This window comes from Tachypleus tridentatus, chromosome 9, assembly GCF_004210375.1.
Source record: "Tachypleus tridentatus isolate NWPU-2018 chromosome 9, ASM421037v1, whole genome shotgun sequence".
Classification (NCBI taxonomy): Eukaryota; Metazoa; Arthropoda; class Merostomata; order Xiphosura; family Limulidae; genus Tachypleus; species Tachypleus tridentatus.
In genome coordinates this window covers 137,929,905-137,950,358 of record NC_134833.1, presented here as the reverse complement: position 1 = coordinate 137,950,358, position 20,454 = coordinate 137,929,905, and the positions used below count along the sequence as shown (strand labels likewise).

Genomic DNA, 20,454 nt, shown 5'->3' with positions numbered 1-20,454 from the left:
TGTATCACTATCAAGATTTTGTTGTCTGAACCACTATGATTAACAATTATTTAATATTGTTTTCATGCTTTTAAACAAAGAAAACAGAAAAAATTTAAAACAATTTTGCTTTGTGTTCATTGCATGTAAAATGTAATTCAAATTTATAAATCTTCAACTTTGTTGATCTGAATGATAGAATGTCTAATAGTTGCATGAGAATTTTTGTGTGATTGTATTACCTGTTTGCTTTTATATTTCCTTTTCATTTACAAGAGTTTCATGACTCTACACTGTGGACAGATCAGTAGAACTGTTTGTTATAGTGTGCTAATTTGAAATAATCACTGATAAATAATAAAACCAATTTTTATGTATTATTAATTCATTTTTTAAAATATAAGTTATGGAATCTTGAGGAATTTTCTTTTTCATGAATCATTTTCTGGCTCCAAATTTCCCTTAAAAAAACAAACTAATCACTAAATCTAGCCCTGAATCCCTCCAGGGCATTCACCAGTTCTCTTCTTAAACTCCTGTAAACTGGTGTTTTCTACTACGATGGATTACATTCTTTTTGAGAGATAAATCTTGCAGAAACATAATGTGCATGACACTTTTCATGTGAACCTCCTCTGGGTTCTAAACATCTACCAATGTGTTTGCTGTGCATAGAGACCCATGAAGGGCAGGAGAGAATCCTGGTGGTTGAGGGGTCTTACTCTAACTCATCACTTTGGCCTTGAATTCCTGTAGATTTGGCCCACCCTTTGGGTGGCCCTTCCTTGGGTCATTCGGCTGGTCCACTTGGGATAGAGTCAACTAAGTACCAGTGTTGGAAGTTCTCAACGGGTGTCGTGGACATTGTGTCTGATGCTGGTGTTTGGGAAAAGTACTCATGAAACCCTGGCATTGCTGCAGTGTCCTTGCATGACATTGTAGTGTGCCCCTTGTAGGGCTTCATGGTGGTTGGGGCCAGTGGGTATCGAAATTTTCCCTTTTTCCTATGAATCCTCCTACAAAAAATTTAAATAAAATAGTGAAAAAACAGTCAATAGGTAAACAACCACATCTTGAAGACTCTGAGCAGCAATCTTCAACATCTGTAACACATACCTCATTTTCTTATATCACATTCTCTTTCAGAAAAACCTTTAGGGCAAGTGTTCCCCTTTTTTTTATTCAGAAGGGACTAGAGGGACTTGCTGGCTCTCCAAAGTCAGTAAAGAAGCTTTGATCTGGAGACATATTGGTTGAAACAACCACATCCCAACACATTGAACTTCTCTTGAAATCAAAGGCAATTGGGGATGTACCTATTGAGGTTACCCCTCATGCTACCTTGAGTTCATCACAAGGAGTTATTGTTGAAATGGATTTGAAGAACGTTCCCAAGTTAGAGATTCTCTCTGGTTTCTCCACTCAAGGAGTTTCTGCAGTGAGGCACATCTCCACTCGCAAAGATGGAGTTACACTGCTGACAGATATCCTTGTTTTGACATTTACATCACTACGTGCACCTGCCACCATCAAGGCAGGTTATCTAAATTGCAGGGTACGGCTGTACATACCAAACCCTCTCCGATGTTTCCAATGTCAGAGGTTCAGCCACTCAAAGACATCATGTCATGGTTCCCTGACATGTGCTCATTGTGGTGGTAAGGACCACGATGCCTATGAGTGTGACACGGACCCACATTGTGTCAACTGCAATGTTTCTCACCCTTCCTACTTTTGTTCTTGCCCAAAATGGTTGGAGGAAAAATAGGTGCAGCATTTGAAAACGACTCATAACATTAGTTGTCCTAAGGCTTGGAAGTTGCTGTCCGCCACTTCATCTAGGATATATGCTGCTGCACTTCGTTCCACAACTACAGTGGGAGTGCAGACAGATCTCTGCCTCCAAGAGAATCATTTTCAAAACATATGAAAAGCCTTTTGCCCTCCATGGTTAAAAAGGTTGATGAATCAACTTTTACACCCATCTCTGTTCCTCCAATACATTCCAACAAACCCCAAGATCCACATCCTTTGGTTTCAAATACAAGCATTTCTTCAGATACATCTTTTTCTTCCACCCCAAGATGCAAAACAATTCTTCGTTCATATCCTCAGTCACTGGAATCCCCTTCCAACAGCAAAGACCTGCCCAATCAACCCAGGGCAGGATCCATGGAGGTTAATAGACCTCCCTCAGATAAGGACAGTAAGGAAAAAAGACATGGTCATAAACAGAAGGGTTCTCCACCCAATTCGCCAACCTGTCATTAAAAATGGTCACCTTGATACAATGGAACTGTCAAGGTTTACGTTCTAATATGGATGACATCAAAACACTGATTGCTTCCAACCATTCTGTATGTCTTTCCTTACAAGAAACATTTCTGAAACCTGCCAATACAGTCACCTTTCGGCAGTTTTCTCTGTACAGAAATGACAGGCTGTGTGATGGACGAGTACATGGAGGGGTGGCACTGTTGGTTGATCAGCATGTACCCACCCTGTCTTTGTCACTCAATACACCCTTGAAGGCTCTAGCCATCCGTGTTTCTTTGGGTCATACCATCACTGTTTGTTCTCTCTACCTGTCACCTGGAGAGACATATGATCAATCAGACCTTGATGCTCTCATTGAACAGTTGCCATCTCCCTTTCTAATCTTGGGGGACTTTAATGGACATCATCCCCTCTGGGGAAGTGCTGTCACTGATAGGAGGGGTCGCTCTGTAGATCATATGCTCTCTGATCACAATCTTTCTCTTTTCAACACTGGTTCTTCCACTTATTTTCATGCACCTAGTCAGTCCTTTACTGCTGTTGATCTCTCGGTTTGCTCCCCTTCATTATTCTCCCATTTTACATGGAGGGTTGACAATAATCCACTAGGCAGCGATCATTTTCCTATACTTTTGAGAGAGACTGGCCGTGGTCGATGCCACCCTACCTGAGTGCCCCAGTGGAAGCTGGATCAGGCAGACTGGTCCACTTTCACTGCTCTTACAGAACTTGATCCTGCCATTGTGAGTCAGCCATCAATAGACGACTGTGTGGCAGTGGTAACTGACTGTGTTATACAAGCAGCTGCTCAGTGTATACCTTAAACCTTGATACATTTTCCATAATATCTTTGTCTGTGGTGGAATCCTGCCTGCCACATGGCACGGAAAGCTCAAAAACGGGCCTGGGATACTTTCCATAGATATCCCACACTTTTGAACCGCATCGCTTTTCAACATGCTAGTTGGGTAAGATGTCAATGCCAGAAGAAATCATGGATTAAGTTCACAACTAGCATATCTTCTACCACCAGCTCTAAGGTCATATGGGACAGGATTCATTGACTCTCTGATGGCCAAGAGGTAGCTGATGTCTGGAGCATCGCTGATACTCCAGGTGAAAGCTTTTGCTGAATATTTAGCACTTCTGCTTGTTCCTTCACCTTCTTGGCCATCAAGACTCAGGTGGAGCGTTCACCTCTTTTCTTTCGAACTGACTGTCTCTTTGACTATAATCGTCCCTTTACACTGGTGGAACTAAAAATGGCCCTTCATCGGTCTGGCAGTACATCTGTTGGACCTGATGATGTACACTATGACATGCTGTGCTATCTCTCTCCTGCTTCTCTTGGTATTCTTCTAATTGTTTTTAACCATCTGCAGGAGAATGTTTTTACTAATGCCTGGTGCCAGGCTATTATCTTACTTTTCTCTAAGCCTGGGAAAGATCTCAAGATTCCTTCAAACTACCGTCCAATTGCTTTGACAAGCTGTCTCTGTAAGACCTTAGAGAGGATGGTTAATGCTCATCTTGTTTGGTTCTTCGAATCAAACAACCTCCTCTCGCCCACCCAGTATGGGTTCCGACGACAGCACTTCACCACAGACCACCTAATTCGACTTGAAACATCAATCAGAGAAGCCTCTCTCAAACAAAAACATCTTGTATCAATATTCTTTGACATTGAGAAGGCTTATGGCATTTTTCGAGACCTCCATATATATGGGTTAAGTGGCTATTTACCCATGTTTATTAAAAAATTTTTAATGGACAGGAGATTCCAAGTTTGTGTGGGTTCGACACTTTATCTTTTCTACAAGAACACCCTCAGGGCTGTGTTTTGAGTGTCACACTTTTCACTATAAAGATAAATGCCATCACTGAACAACTCCCTTTCACTGTTGCAAACGGGCTCTATGTCGACGACTTTCACATCTCTGAACTGTACGCCATATCTCTTGTCCTGGATCATATTGAAGTTAAGCAGTACTTCAATTGCGCTATTTATACTGATTCGCTTAGTTCTCTGCTGGCCCTGGAATCGCTACACGTTGGCTCACACCCTGTTCTCACTGATATTCAAAACCAACTGGCCCATTTCTCATTAACATCTACTTCTATCCAGTTTTTCTGGATACCAGGCCACTTTAGTATTCCTTGGAACGAGCCTGCAGACACAGCAGCTAAATCTATCTGCTCTTGCACTATCACCACTGTGCCTATTCCATACATGGACTATGGTCCTGTATTCAAGGCTTGGCTCCGTGCCAGCTGGCAGTCCACTTGGAGTGAGCAACATGACAACAAGCTTTTCCAAATAAAACCCTATATTGGGCTTTGGCCATCTAGCTTCTGTAAGGTTCGGAAGGAGGAAGTTGTTCTAACTCGACTACACATTGGTCACAGTTTTTTAACTCATTGTATTCCTTTATCTGGAACCGTTGCACCAGTGTGTAGTTTGTGTAACACTCAAATCACTGTAAGCCACATTTTACTTTCTTGTCATTGTTACGACTCTCAACGACGGCACTATTTTAAACATATTCTGTCCCAGGATTTGTCTGTAACATTGGACAATGTTATTGGTGATGGTGACACTGTCCACTTTGATAAAGTTTTTAGTTTTTTAATGGCCATTAACCTTTTTAATCTCATTTAAGTGTTTGATATTTATTCATTACACCTTTGTAATTGTGGTTCCCTTTTAAGAGTCTCAATCTCTCTAGTTCAATTTGAAATTGGAAAATGGCCAGAACATTATATACCTTGACACCAGGACTGGGAAGGCCAACTTCAGGTGACTAACGCTGCTATTTAAACTATCCGTTTGAACTACCCGTTAGTTGTCCTGGCGAGTTGTTATTACAATTTTGCTGCATGTCTTTTAAGACTTTTATTACTTTACATTTTGGTACTGGTCATAAATGATACATAACCTGGAACCAGAACTGGAAAGACCAACTTCAGGTGACTGACAATAGTTCTTGTACTTACCTGTTAGTCTTCCTGGCGGGTTATGATCATTACCATTATGCTACAGAAAGTCCTTTACAACTTTGTAGACTGGATGTCAACATTGGTTTTATGCCATTTTATGTTTTTAATTGCTGTTTTTACCTTCATTTCCTTTTATCAATTTTACTACATTTACTCTACTTTTACCTTTTTACTGGACATTTGGCTAATTATTATTACAAATTTGCTACATGTTTTTTAAAACTTTTATTACTTTACCATTTGATAATGGCTGTTATGACACATAATCCAGAACCAGGACTGGAAAGGCCAACTTCAGGTAACTGACAGTGGTTCTTGTACTTACCTGTTAGCCTTCCTGGCAGGTTATGATCATTACCATTATGCTAGAGAAAGTCCTTTACAACTTCTCTTACTCTGCTTTCTCTCTTAACATTGTAGACTAGGTGTCAACATTGGTTTTCTGCTTTTTCTGTTTTTCAGTACTGTTTTGTTTTAACTTCATTTCTTTTATGTATTTTACTACATTTAATTTATTTTTACCTTTTTACTGGATGTTTGACACAGATAGCCTAGCTGCTTTGTGCCATAAAACACTAAACCAACCAACCAACCAATTCTTCATTACAAAACTATCTAGCTTAAGCTTACCTGAACAATGCTTAGCTCCCATTTTAAAAATTGTGGTAACATTATCTATCCTTCAATACTCTGGTACCATCTGCATTCAAAATGACCTTCCAAAAATTAATCTCTTACCTACTGGGGCCATTTTATTTTGTTATGGGTGTAAAATTGCATTTGTAAATTGAAAAAAATTAGAGGACTTTTATTGGTTTAACAGATTTCATTTTGTAAATATTAGCATAATATTCAATTATTTGTACTAAATCATATTACTTAGTGAAGTTTGAAGAGAACTTGAATAAAGCAAATCCAAATATACATTTAAGACAATAAATTAGAACCCTCTAAGGAAATTTTTTTTCAACACTTAAAACACTTTTTCTGTACTTTAATGTCTTTAGTTGCCATTGCTGATTGGTATCTAAACTTTTTTATTGTTTATTCTTTTTATAAAACAGCCTCTGGACATGGTAAACTTCGTTTGTAAAACATTTAGCCAATTCTAGGTGAAGGCAACAATATCAGTACCGTGTTACTCCAATTGTTGTATTTCACATTTAACAAATCATAGGATTATAAACAAAATGTAATAAAACTTTGTTTTTTGGATTTTACAATATATGGAGTTATTATAGTAACTGCCATTTTGTGTAGTTGTTGTCATTTGGTAGTGGTGAGTAGTACTATTTTATAAGCTTCAGGAAGTTTGCTTCTGGGAAAAACTGCATGGTTTGTATATAAATTTTACTTTTTATAGAAGCTTAATTATGTTATTAGCATATATTCATTTATATGAGTCATTGTAAAAATTAACTTAGAGTAGATAGTCTTAGGGAAAAATTTGGTCAATGGTTGTTAATTAACATTGTCATGTGGCAAGAGCATGATCTTTATGTGAATTAGGCTTAGTACCTTGAACTGAAAGTTTATGGTTGTTGTATTCTCTTGCATTTAAATGAGCAGTTTTAATTTCAATAATTCAGTGTAATTTTATATTTAGATCACAATAAAAATATGATTTAGTATTTAGAATTATAATTTTATGTGATTTGAACGTACAACTAGTACCATGTGTGAATTTTATATTATTTTTATATTCATACTGTATTGTTTAAATGATCCACACGTCTGTTGTTCTTTTGGAATTGAGACAGTGTGACTGATGTATAAAAAGTTTATTCTAATATTTTGTGAAGGGTTTAAAATACTGTGTACAAGTGACAACAATAAAACTCGTATGTTGTTTGTGAAACAGACTAAATTGTGTGAACTGTTAAGTACGGTTATAAGTAGTGACTTTTAAAGATTTATCTGTGTAGTTAAACAATATAAAAAGACATGTTGAAATATACTTATTTGAAAGTGCAAAGAAATGATATTCCTACTTCTATATCTATAGTGAGTGTTAAGCGTGCTTGCACTGGACCGAACAAGTGTGATCTCCAACATGCATAATTCTTCATAGCAAATGTATGAAGTACATGCTGCTAATTTCATGGTTTTGTCAGCACAATAAACAAAAGCACAGTTGCAATGAAACATAACTTTTAAAAACAAAATTTTCAAAGAAAATTAAAATGTTTTCTATGAACATATATATATAAACATGAAATTGTATTTAAAAATACAAAAAGTACTTTTGTGTCATTTAGGTTTGCATAGAAATTTTATTTTTGGTTTTGTATATTACTTAACCATAAGAAGAGTAGGTGATTATTAAAAAATTAAAAACAGATTAAATTTGCATTTTGTAGACATTATAACGTTTTTAGAAATTTTAGAAGGAAGTACTAAAACACAAAGCATAAGTACAAATCTGGAACAAATATAAATATTGTAATAATTTCTTATAAATACAATTTTCTAATGTAATTTTCCAAGATATTAAGACATGATAATGCAAAAGAAAACTAAATATTAAAAGTAATTGCCTTTATGTTTCTTAAACTATATACATTTGTAGAAGTTTTTTTAGAAATTTCAAAGTTTTATCCAATAATAAAATTGTTTGAATGAAATACAGCAAGATTTAAGTTGGCTATACAGTAAGTTAGTACCCAGTAATGATTGGGTTAAATTAGGTGGTTCAAAAATATGATCTTTAGACTGTTTAAGTTAGGTTAGGTATAACAACAAGTTTTATTTATTTGTAGAAACTTACATTGTTTTGTTCTACCAAGCTTAAGGTTAAAATCAGTATTGCACACACTTGAAAAATTTCTTTCCAAAACATTCATCTATGCTTTTCATTGCAAAAACATGGTACAATTCACATGTTTGGTACATTTGTGACAATAAAGTTTCAATTAGTTAAGTTAAAGTTTAATAGCTTTGATTTTTTTTTTTTTTTAATTGTGTAATAATGAAATATTGTTCTTCATTAGTAATGAGCATGACATCAGATCTTGGCTCTGCTGTCAGCTCCACTGTTAACCACAATGTGATTGATGGTGATGAAATGAGCTCTGGGTCATCAACTCCTGAAAGCAGTTCTTATAATGATTCAGATTTGCTGCCTTCTTCTATTGGAAATGATGTTACTGTCCAGTTGGCTGCATCTGGTGAGCTGTAAAATTGGCAAATAGTTTTAAGTCTTTCTCTGAAGCACTTTATTTTTTTATGATTTTTTTTTTGCTATTTTATATAATTTTAGCAATCTGAGACCTTGCTACTATAGTGTATCTAAAAATACAAATTTCCATTACTAGTTTTTACTTAAATGTATTTGCAGTACCTAATTAATGTTTTTATTTATTTAAATTCACTTTATCATAATTAGTTACTTTCATTTTCTTGAGGAACACATTTGTAAAACAGATATTTTGAATTATATTGATAAAGCAACAATGGGTGGTATTTTTTCTTGTGGGATTATTAAAAGTGACAATCAGGTTTTAGGAAGTGGATAACCCTGCATATCTTAAGGTGGCTGGTATGGGTATTAAAACATTTATTAAAATAAAGTAGTGAATAATGTTTCGACCTTTTTAGGTCATCTTAAGGTTAATAAAGAGTTACAACTGTGTTGCATGTGCCTGGAGACGGTCAGTTGCAAATTGTCTTTGTTAACCTTAAGATGAACTGAGAAGGTCAAAATGTTATTCTCTACTTTATTTTAATGAAAGTTTTAATACCCATACCAGCTATCTTGTGATACATTTTTATTTTGTGTAGATTTCTCATCATCACGAGTGGATAACTCTATTATGGCTTACAATAATAACCTTTTCTAATCAGCATAGTGGTTCAAAAATTATAATTCCAAGAACCTGGTACAGGATACCATTGTGTTTGTAAGAAATACATTACATTTTTTCTCTGATTAGGTCCTATAGGTGTGGCTGCTGCAGCTGCCATAGCTTCAGGAAAAAAGCATAACAGGTCATATTCATTTGAGATGAACCCTTCCATACGAAAACGTCAACAAACAAGACTTATTAGGTGTGTGTGTGTATTTATATTTAAATTCCCCCCTCATCCTCTTTTGCAATTACTATGGCTAACTAGATACTTAGCCTCTTCCATGTTGACCCTAGTGCTTTATACCTTATATTCTAACTTTAAGGCCCAAAATTTTAAATGAGAACTTGTATTTGAGAGGAAAATTAATAACAGTGGCCTACATCTTGGTAGTTTGTACAGATCACAAATGTTTGTGTTGATAGCCTTGCCATTAAAGAAAGAAACAAAAATACTCATGATGTAATGGATAGGTTATTAGTGAAGGAAGGCTTGTGTCTGATGATTATGTAATGAATAGGTTATTAATTTCTGTTTCTTCTTTAGTTTTTACTAATGAAGACCTAAGCAGCATTCCTCATCTTGAACAACTGATAGATGAAAACAAGATTGAATAAGACAATTGGATAAATTCTGAGCTTGTTAAAGAATAAAATTGAAGTTTATAGAGTGATAAAGCTTCTGGGACAGATAATATTTCCCTGATGGTTTTAAAGAAGGTCAAGGATTGGATATGTGAGGCACTTGCCAGGAAATTTTGTAAGGTTTTGACTTGTGGACAAGTACCAACAGAATGGAAATTAGCTAATGTCACTCCTACCTTGAAGGGAGGTAATAGAGGTTGTGCCAGTAACTATAGGCCCATTAGGCTTGCATCATTTGTGGGAAAAGTTTTTGGAAAGTCTGATAAAATACACTTTGCAAAGTCATTTAACAAAGTTTAGAATATTATTGGATAGTCAGCATGGTTACCCTAATGGAAAATCTTGCCTTACAACTCTTTATTTTTGGCACACTTTGAAAATGTTACTATATATGTAGGTGAGTATAAGGGTATGAATTTGGGGTATCTGGGTTTTCAGAGAGAATTTGATAAAGTGCTACATGAAAAGCTTGTAAAGAAACTAATCTCAGTAGGTGTGGGAGATAAGTTAACTAATTAGATAGAAGAATGGCTTGATAGAAGAAACCATAGAGTTGTATAAGTTCAGTCAAACTGGATTTAAGTTACCAGTGATGTATCTCAAGGCTCAGTCTTCGGACAATTCCTTTTGATTTATATAATGACATGGTTGAAGGAATGGTCAATAAATTACTTAAATTTGCTGATGACATCAAGGTCTTGAGTGTTGCTGGCTGTGAAGAGGATTCTGCTGGTTTACAAAAAGATTTAGATTATGTATTGAGTTGGGCAAATAAATGGCAGTTGAGTTTTAATTATAATAAATGCAAGATGTTGCATGTGAGTTATCATGATTTAAATTATAAGTATAATTTTGTTGGAAATAACCTTAACAGTACCATGAATGGAAAGGATGTTGATGTAGTGGCTGATCAGTTTCTCAAGCCATCCAATCAGTGTGTTGTTGCCATTGGTAGGGCAAATAGGATTTGAGTTGTATCTACAGAAATATTAAATACAAGTCTGAAGAAGTCATAATTTCGTTGTATAGGTTACTGATGAGGCCACATTTGAAGTACTGTATTCCGTCTTGAGCTCCTTACCTTAGGAAAAACATTGAATTGTTGGTAAGGTCTCAGAGAAGGGTTACTAAAATGGTGTATGGGAGAGTTTAAGATCCTTAAAATTTTTTTCTCTTGAAAAAAAGAGTTAGCAGGTATCTGATTGAAGTATATAAGATTGTACAAGGAGTTTATAACATTGATGCATCAACATTTTTCATACTTAAAAATGGAGACTTGTAGAATTAGGAGAGACAAACATAGATTTAAGCACAGTAGAAGTTGCTTTCAGGTAAGGCAATTTTTATTTTCAGAAAAGCTAGTTGACCAATGAAATGTGTTGCCTTCAGATGTTGTGGAGGCAATAAATTTGAGTTTAAAAGAAAGCTTGATAGTAATATGAATGATGAGGACTGGCTTGAAATGTCCTGAATATTTTTAGTTTGGTTTTGAGGTTGGGACAGCAAAGATGGACCAATGGGTCTCTTGTTGTTCCTAAACATTAAATTATATATAGTTTTACAAAAAAAAGTTTGACATGTATTTAGATTTTAGGAAATGTGAGATGAGAAAGTATTTTTAATCTTAACATGAAAACTACTTTGCATGTGGACTATTCAAAACAGATACTCAATATAGTAATGGGCACATTTTTGTTTTCCTTTATTAAAAATACTTCATTAAATTTTTTTTTTCAGGTAAAGACTTATAGTAACTGAAACACTGGCAAATTTAGAGAAAATATACACTATATTGAAAGTTAGAAATATTAAATCTATAAAGACTAAACGAGTACAAAGAAGTCACGTATTTGGTCATATTGTCTGAGTTCATGTTGAGAGAGTTACTCAGTAGTTAGATTCACTGATTATGGTTGTTAGTTCCATGGAGATAGTTTCATGAATTAGAGATACTGTAAAAGTAATTTTTGTCAGAAAATTATCATTTTTTCTTCTTAGTTTATCTGTTTTTCATGTTGGAGGTGTGATATTATTGTTTTTGTCATAATGAATATTTCTTAGGTCATAGTCTTTATTGCTTTTACCACTGCATTGTGATTGATTCTTTTAAATTCTCTTGTTGTAACTTTCATGGAAGCTTTTGAATGATGAAACTTCAAGAGAAATAAAAACAGATTTGTAATTGGTGTATGAAAGAATGTAGATTTTGTATTACTGTCTTTAATAGTCATCAAGGTAATCAAAGAAAAAGCTATAATCCTGTTGTAATTCAAATGATTAAAGATGTATTGGATGTTGCATGATACCTGTGACATTCAGAAATTTTCTTGACTTGATTAGATAATGAAGGGCATAATTCTGTAGTCAAAACATTCTTGTTGTATACAAGTCAGTGATTGGGGCCAGTGTTGGTATCTTGATGCTGTTTGTCAAGAGCACTAGTTTCAGAAATGTGCAGAAATGTTATGGCGTAAATAACAGCTACTCAAATCTACATTTTGATACCACTTATTTGGAAATGTAGTGTGTTGTCAAAAATATCCATTGCGAAGATTGAAATATAAGATTTTTCTAGATTTGCATACTGACATCGTTGTTTATGTGGTTTGACATGAATTCATGCAGTGCATTGATACCATCTATGTGAGCAAAAAAATAGAAAGATAGCTACAACAGTTAACATGAAGTTTTGTTTAAGTGCTAGTAAATGAGATTCACCCTTGATTTGAGATAGCTGGTCTGGCATGTTTTTTAAGCATGTCAGAATATAACTTGGTATCCATTTTTTTGGTTGTGTGTAACATGGTTTGAGGAACACTATAGTAATCGATTTAACTGAATGTAATCAATTAATGGTGTTTAATCAATTAACAAATACCACTCGTTATCCGTCTCTAACTGTGACAGTGGATTAATAGGTACAAGAAAATATCCCCCCCCCCAAACACATGTATTCCAAATTTTGGTTTTATCTTCAACTTTTTATTTATATCAGGGTTACAGTTAAATATGTAACTGACATGATAAAGTTCAGAAATAATAATGTGCTATTAAATAATAGCACATGAGAACAAATGTTAAAAATAAACACTGTTGAACACTTAGCTCTTAAGTTAAAGTAAGAAGTATAAACATTTCCCATTTTAAAATATTTGTGTCATTTTATAAATTTCTTTGTTTTAGCTTTCAACAACAAAAATTAGACTGAAAAGAGTATTTTAAAGTCCTAACTCCAACTTTCATGGTTTTATTTCGTGTTATGAATGCAAATAGTTTAAGTCGACAGAAAGATAAGAATTACACTCTAGCTAATATTACATATATTTATTAATACAGTTTTACATTCTCATGACTTTTCTCATTGTAATTCTATCTTTCTGTTTCTTTTTGGTATTGAAAATTGTATAAAACTGTTAATATCCTAGGAAGTTGAAAGCCACAGTGGATGAGTACACAACCCGAGTAGGGCAACAAGCAGTTGTACTGATTGTAACTCCAGGAAAACCTCATAATAACTTCAAAGTGTTTGGCGCATCCACTTGAGAATGTGGTAAATTTGAAAACTTTACTAATTTTCTTTGTTTTTATAGGACCATGGACTAGTCAGTAAATTAGTTTTTATTTCTGTTCATTTCCAGGGCTTCAGCTGAAAGTAACTGGTTGGAATTTTTTGAATCAGTATTGTTTCTCTGGTTCTTTACAGAATAATTGTTTCAAAATTATATTTTAAATATATGAATATGTATATTACTTTTTTAAATAAACATATAATTTATTTTAATTGGGGAAGATTTTATGAAACTTGGTTATTTAATAAATTCAAATTAATTATAAGGATTCACATTTATTGTTTTCAACTAACTTTCAAATGAACTAAGAACCAACTATTAAATTGCTGTCCTGTTTTCAGTCACGTATGTTACATTAATGTATAATCTTCCTTTTAATTTAAATACTTTTATACCTAGAAAATGGAATCTTTAAAATTACCTTTGGTTACTAATAGTCTAATTTTAAAAAAATTCAAAATTGATTTTTATGCAATTATGGTATTAAATCCAACATATCAATTAAAGTAATATCTCATGAAAAAAAAACATTTCAATTTCCATTAGTAGTATAAAGAAAAAAGTTTGATAATTTTCATTCCAAAAGAATAAAATATCTATAGCCCAAGATATCAGAGTAGTTTGTTCAGTTTAATCAAAATTGGAATAAAATTATACAAATTGTTTATACTTTAGAATCTTGTGGCCCGGCATGGCCAAGCGAGTAAGGTGTGCACTTGAATCCGAGGGTTCATACCGAGTCGCCACCAAACATGCTCTCCTTCCCGGCCGTGGGGGCGTTATAATGTGATGGTCAATCCCACTATTTGTTGGTAAAAGAGTAGCCCAAGAGTTGGTGGTGGGTGGTGATGACTAGCTGCCTTCCCACCAGTCTTACACTGCTAAATAAGGGACGGCTAGCACAGATAGCCCTCGAGTAGCTTTGTGCGAAATTCAAAAACAAACAAACAAACTAGAATCTTGTTAAAATTTAATAGTTTTTCAAGTGTATTCATAAAATTGTTTAAGCAATTAAAGTTGACTGTAAATTTATAAAAAGTTTAATTATATTTAAACTAACTTTTTATTATTTTTCAAAAACTTTTATATAAATATAGTTTTTTTATATATTTTTACAACTAATTTTCTCTGTCATTACTGTTAAATTAACTACATACATATAGAGGTTGTGTTGGAATGTAACAGAGTATTTCTGTAGATCTCTTTAAAGAACAGGGCTGAATTCTTGAGAACATGCTAGATAATCTTTTCAAAAAAATATTTTTATCATAACCATTTCTCATTGCTAATGAAATAGTTTGAGAATAAACTGTATAGAAAAAAAAAACTTAGCGGTCTTGCTGAAAAAATGTTTTCAAACAAATCCTTCTTTTTGGTTTTGAAAATATGTAAATTTCATTATTTTTCTGTAGTTTCTTGCATTTCATTTTGTTTGTAATGGGTTCAGAATTGGCCTAATTAACATTTTAATTTTTAAGAGAATGGGTATTAAGTTCATTGAAGTTAGTGGGTAAGTTTGAAAGTCTCATACTGAACACTAGTTTGTGTTGTTATTACATGAGTGTTTGTGATCAGTGATCTGTGAATAATTCTTACACTAGGTCAGAAACTGTCGGCAGGTTGTGATGCAGGAGTTAGATGTTGCTCTGGCAAATCATGCTCCTCCCCAAAACCCAGATGACCCTACTCTTCATGAATTACCTCCACTTGTCATAGATGGTATCCCTACACCTGTAGAGAAAATGACACAGGTACTGATCTGAAAATAGATAATCACCTATCCTCATTTTTAGGGTATTTTTCTTTAAAGAAGTTGTAGTGATTAAAAATATTATAGTTTTAAGTGGAAATAATTGGTCATTTAGAATAATCACAAAGGCAAGTTTTATTATTTTTAGGGCAAACTAACCAGGTGTATGTAATCCTTTTTTGTGTTAGTGTTATTTGTAAGTAAATATGCTATGTTTTATATAGTTTACTTCAGATATCTGTAGGTTTGGCAACTTATTAAATAGTTGCCTAATAATAATTTATTACTTTTTCAATTTAAACAAAAACTAATACTCCTGAGTTAGTGCTCAAGTGACAATATAACAACATATATTTATTTCTGGTATTTATTTTGTAATTATATAAAAACAGATGTAGATAATGAGTGTATTTGAAAGCAGGAAAATATAGATTCTGAATGTAATCACTTCTAAAAATCAATAATAAACATTTGTAGATCTTAGAGCTTTCTACAACAAATTACTGAAAATTAAGTCACGTTTAATTTGGTAAAATTGGCATATCAGAAGCATTGTAATTTCATGTTAGTTTGCTGGACCCAACCCCATGTCTATGAAGATATACATAGTAATGTTTACTATAATTCTGAATTTACTAAATATTTTTAACAACTTATGATGATCATATTTTAATAAGCATTACAGAGCCTATTGTGCACAAAAAAAATAAGAATTTTTAATAAATTATTTTTGGTAAAGATTTTTCTCCAAGTTTCCAGAGCTATTACTGAGTTTGAGTGTAAATTGATTTTCTTGTTAAGAATGAAAATACATTTTAATAAATATCATTTTTTTTTTTTTTTGGTAAATCTTCACATTTTATATACTTTGTTTACCCTAACAGTAACTATATCAAAATCTTTAATGTACAGTGAAACAAAAAGTTGAAAAATATAAAATAAAGTGAACAATATATTTTTCCCTTCATTTTTCATTGCATCATTATGCTAGATTGTTTGTCTTCAAAACTTTCCACACCTCTTTTATTGGCTACATTGAGTACTATCCTGAATCAAAAATTATATCATAAGTCCAATACCCATCTGTTATTACCCACTACCAGCAAAGCAAGTAATTCATGATTTTTATAAGTGCAAGATGTAACTGTGATAGGGTTATTTTGTTATGTTTTTTTCACTAAATTAGCTGTACGAATAAAAATTCATCCAACTTTGAAATATTAATCTTAAAACACAAATATATCAGGTGCTAGAATGTAATGCCTCAAATTCTTCTATAATTTAACTGGCTTTCTTACTAAACTATAAATAATTTAAAAATTTGATTAGCTGTTTAGAGCTGAAAAACAACAATCACAGATAGAGAATTTGAAATCATCTGTGTATGACTATCAAAAATAAATAATGATAATAAGATTCTTGTGGAAGACAAAAGTGCTTTTTGTTGGTTATAAAAATGTCCATCAGATAAGGACACACTATAAAGATAGCTTCATTGAAAGATGATTAGGTGGAAGGATTTTCAATGATGGTTTTCACAAATATATTAATATCTCAGTAAACTGAGAATGTAAGAAATTCAAATTTTCTATCCCGTTATTATCTATAGCTTGTGTTTATAATTGGTTGGAACAAATGAATACATTATTTTGTGAAATGTTTTGTGAGGCTTCAGAATATTAAAAAATTGTTATTCAATTTTGCCACTGGTTGCATAAAAGTTAAACAACAAATAATTTCTCAAGTATAAGCTTTTGTGTTGGAGTGGGACACTTCATTTCAATTTTACCCTTGTTTTTTCAATGTTACAGGAACTTTTAATATTTCTCTCTTGTTTGATAGGCTCAGCTTCGGGCATTTATTCCACTCATGTTAAAATATTCGACTGGCCGAGGAAAACCAGGATGGGGAAAAGAATCAACTCGACCCATTTGGTGGCCAAAGGATCTTCCATGGGCTAATGTACGCAGCGATGCTCGTGCTGATGAAGACAAGCAAAAGGTGAATTTAAAACAGTAGGAACTAGTACTGCTTTATCTTCTGTTAGGATGATTGTGAATTTTCATGTGAAGGTCTTAAAGCAGATTCTTCATTGATAACCTTATTTTGTCATGACTTATCTGTTTAAAAGTTTACTGAAGTTTGTTTTTTTCATAAATATTTTGACAAATTAGTGATGTATTAGTCCCAAGCTAGTAGGCACAAAAGGTGCTAACCCATATATGTGTATAAACATTTGTTTTCTTACTATATTGACTAAGTTATTGCACAGTTATAAAAGATAACTAAAATGAGATCTGTTGTATAATCGCTTTATATACAAAAGAAACTGGTGTTGTTGCCACATTAAAGATAATATAATTTTACCCCAGTATATGTGAGACAATTGTAAAAATCTATGGGCAGTTTAACCAGTCTATACATACAATAAAATTAAAACAACTACATAGCTGCCCAACATTTTGAGTAAACATTAAGGTTCTGTAGTACACAAAAAATTAATTATTTTATTAATATATTTTTACTAAAAATTTCTCTTTGAAGTTATAAAGCCTTCACTGAGTTGATCAGAGTGTAAAGTGGCTCGTTCTAAGAATGAAAATACTTTTCACCTTGAAGTTTTTATATTTCATTTCCCTAACCTGTAGAACCTTCTAATTAATATGAAGTCTTTTTGGTAAAACCATGTATTTTATATCTTATTTTTTCTGTCTTCATACTAACTGTAGCAAAATCATCAATGTACAGAGAAATTAAATATTGAAAAATTATGAAATAAAACAAATAATTCCCCTTACTCTGACTGCAGAATTTAGCAAATATTTTCCAAATTACTTATATAACAGCTTTAGCTATTAACCTTTTAACATCATATTCCTTTTAAATTTTTTTGACATATAAGAGCACTAATCTCTTCTGTCAAAAGCAATAAATCACCCAAGAGCCTGTTAACTGATTCCTATAGAGCTAATTTAAACAGCAAAAATATGTTACACATTTACTCCATCCAAGCTATTTTATTCTACAGGAGTATATTTTTATTTCTTAGCTGCTTCTGTTAAAAAGTGTGTATATAAAAACAAGGATTTGTAATACTTATTGAATAATTGAACTCATTTGTACAAAAGTAAAAATTTGTCTTTCTTTCATAAGTTTCATTAGTCCCACAGATTTGTGTGCCCCAAAAATAATTATCATAGCTTTCATGTGTTTTTATTTGAAACAAAACAAGTTGTTGATTATTAAAATAGAATGTCCTAAAGCTAAAATAATTGATCTGGCTTTATAACTCTGATTTGAAAGATTTATTGGTATCTCAGCAAATGAAAAGTGAGAGGTTCAGACTTTCTTATTTCTTATATATATAGTTTGTTATTGGTTGAAAGCTGTAGAAGTCCTGTGTTAAAATTAGAAATTTCTGATGTTGAGAAATCTTAGATCAGACTTGTCATATGGTACAGGAAAATAAATATTGGTTTGTTTTTTTAAATATCTCTCTTTGAAATTAATAATTTAAAATTCAGACAGTATAAAAATTTTATCTAGAAACTACATTTTCATGACATATTTATTCACATACATTGGTAAAAAAATTGTTTAACAAAATATTGAATGAAATACTGTAAAAGGTGATGTTATGAACAAAAGAGTTGGACCCAGATGGAAAGGGGTTAACAAAGAAACATGATTTACATATGTCAGAAGTAAACTACAAAAAGCAAAAAAGTAGTAATTTTAATGTGTAACATGTTAGTGATTTTATATGAAAATTAATAGAGGAGCATTTATATGAACATTTAATAATAGAGGAACATTTAAATCAGCTGTTCTCACCCTTCTTCCACTTTTTTTTTGTATCTGAAGACTCATTTGTAAGCTATAGGCAATTGAAAAATCATTAATAGTCTTAGTAAATAAGTCATCTGGCCTAATAAATAATTACTGAAATAAATTTTATTTTAATTCATAAACTGTTACCAGTTTTTAAAGTTCATGGCTCACATGCACATTCTGAAGACTAGTTTTGAATTGTGACCTATTGTGTGAGAAATTCTGATGTAGACTTAGGTATTAACATTTTTGTAAGAGGCCGTCCTTGTATTTTGCTATTCAAGTCTGGTTGTTTTAGGTTTGTGACAAAATATACAAAAAACTGTAGCATTCATTACTTCTGTTGATGTAGAATACTGCAAAAATCAGTGTTTTTGGTAAATTTTCACAACAGTCTTTAGTTTTGCTGGTGAAGTGGTATTTTTAACATTGAGATATTCCATGATTTTCTGTCAAACCAACAGTTTTCTGGTAGTACTTCCTGTATGTGTTAACATAAAGCTTGAGTATTTAACTTGATATTCTACTAACAAAGCATTAAGAATATGTACCATTACTGCTAAAGAAATCTTGAATTGTTCTTTTAAATCTAAATACACAGTTCAATGTTACATTTGGATAATTTTTTATCCTGTTTTTTAAAGCCTTTCTTAATTTGAAGAGAGCTATTCTCTGAATATGGTAACTTGAAGTAAATGTTTCATTTTGCTTTATTACATTAATGTTGTGTTCTGCAGATAAAATATTTTTGTGATATCTGTTTCAATTTGTAGCATTGAAAATACAAAAAGATTTCAATGTTATGTTTTTTAAAGAAACAGCTAAAAATGTTTACCTTTGTTATAGTTAATAATTACTGATATGTCTTACTTGTAAAATTTTCTGTAAAGTTTTTATTTTTATAAAACTTTAAATTTTATATTCATTTTAATCCTCGGTGGGCTGAGCAGATAGCTCTTTGTGGCTTTGCTATACGACAAACACACACACACACACACACACACACACACACACACACATATGTATTCATTTTAATTAAAAAAATACAGAAAGTGTTGCTGTTTACTGTCACTTGTGTATGTTAAAAACATCTTTTTTTATTATACTTATATTACAAGCAAAGTCTTTTTAAAAATTAGGAATCAGAAGGTTTGACATATGTAATAAGTTTTAAAATCTGTTTTCTTTACATAAATTTCAGATGAGGAAGGTCTGTATTGACTTAGATTAAAATAACAGAAAAAGAGCATTTTTCATGTGTTTAAATATAAGCTACAGTCTCTCAAATGTGAGATATAGGCTGTTACCTAATGCCATGACAACTGAGGCTAGGAAACAACACTTGCATTGAAATTGAAAGGTTAAAATGTAAATTTGCTGTTTTTTATATATATATTTTTGTGTAAATAACCTTTTTATTGAATAAATTTCAACTCTGACACTGTTTTTTTAATGGAAAAATGTCTGAGTTTATCTTCTTTACTATTTTAAAATTTAATGGTGCATCTAAAACATACAGTTTATTATCAGAGAAATTCTGTATGTTTCAGTATTAGTAATA

General features: G+C 32.4%; 1 pseudogene across 1 annotated transcript in view; it reads left to right on the top strand.

Moving 5' to 3' along the window:
* Positions 1-20,454, top strand: part of LOC143226477 (DNA-binding protein P3A2-like) — a 45,256-nt pseudogene that overhangs the window by 7,930 nt on the left and 16,872 nt on the right. Inside the window, exons 2-6 of the transcript XR_013014644.1 lie at positions 8,244-8,420; positions 9,186-9,300; positions 13,169-13,293; positions 14,914-15,063; positions 16,905-17,063. The product of XR_013014644.1 is annotated as a DNA-binding protein P3A2-like (transcript). The remainder of the gene's footprint in view (positions 1-8,243; positions 8,421-9,185; positions 9,301-13,168; positions 13,294-14,913; positions 15,064-16,904; positions 17,064-20,454) is intronic.